Below are 1,313 nucleotides of genomic sequence, written 5' to 3' on the forward strand. Positions count from 1 at the left end.
GCAGCAGCTCCTGGTGCTCGTGGGACCCGGGATCCTGCAGGGCTGGGACAAACCCCATGTCCAGCACCAGCTCGCAGGGGACACGCAGGAGGGATGCTGCAGGAGGAGATGGGGACCAGCATGACATGGCTCCACCCCAGGGGCCACCACCACTGACCCCCCCATGTTGGTGGCTCCCAGGGCCTCTCCCCCTCCCACCATGTTCCAGGAGAGGGTCCCAAACCCCCAGACCCACCTCTCAGGAGCGGGGGCTGATCTTCCACAATGAACACCTGCGGGGCCCTGCCCGCCCCAGCTGGCATCAATCGGGGGGCATCAGTGTCCGGCCGCCCTACAGGGCTGCTCGATGGCTGGGCCAGGTCTGTGTCCTCCACAGCTGCAGGGGACCTGGGGCCCCCACGGCGGCCCAGGGTCCCATCGGGATCGGTGGGCTGCTGGGGGGCCCTGGGCATCACAGTGGGCACATGAGCTGGGGGCCCCCACGTCAGCCCTGCCACATCCCTCTGCAGTACAGCAGCACCAGGCTCTGGCGTGACCGTCCCCACATCCCTGGGCAGCTCTGGGCTGGCAGTGGTGGCTGTGATGGTGGTGGCTGTGATGGTGGTGGCTGTGATGGTGGTGGCTGTGATGGTGGTGGCTGTGATGGTGGTGGCCACAGCAGTGGTAGTGATGCCAGTAGCGGTGGTCGGTCCCAGGGACGATGCAGGCTGGGATGAAGGTGGCTGCTGGGGGGGCCCAGGGGCTGAGGGAGGGGCCAGGCTGCCCACTCCCACCTGGGTCCCCTCCTGGATCTGAGGGCTCTCAGCAGGACCCACCCTTGAGTCAGTGTGGGGAAGCCCTGGAGAAGGGTCTCCTGGGGGGGTGCCCACAGCAGGGGCAAGCCCCAGGACCCCCCAGCCAGTCCCTGGGGAAGACAGCAGGGTTGGCAGAAGGGTCACTGCCCCACTGGCTGGGGCAGGCTGTGGGGACAGGGAGACATGGGGGGACCCAGGACTGGCATGAGTCACCCCGCTCTGCACCACAGCACTGCTGCTGGGGGCCAGAGGGGCTGGGGACTGCCCAGGCACAGCTGGTGGGTTCAGGGGGATGTGACTTTGCTCAGGGGAAGTCCCCCTGTCAGGTGGCCCCAAGACTCCTGTGGTCGGGTCCAGGGCTCCCCCTGGGACAGAGGAAGTCACCCCTGGGGTGCCAGCTGTGGTGGTGGGGACAGGCAGACCCGACCCCCTGCCTGTGGCAGGCAGTGAGGCTGGGCCTGTGCCCACGGCTGGCCAGGCTGTGCTGGCCGCAGGCCCCTCATGGCCAGCAGCCCCCAG

The sequence above is a fragment of the Manacus vitellinus genome, unplaced genomic scaffold (genome assembly GCF_001715985.3).
Source record: "Manacus vitellinus isolate BGI_N305 unplaced genomic scaffold, ASM171598v3 scaffold_93_pilon, whole genome shotgun sequence".
NCBI classification, from domain to species: Eukaryota; Metazoa; Chordata; class Aves; order Passeriformes; family Pipridae; genus Manacus; species Manacus vitellinus.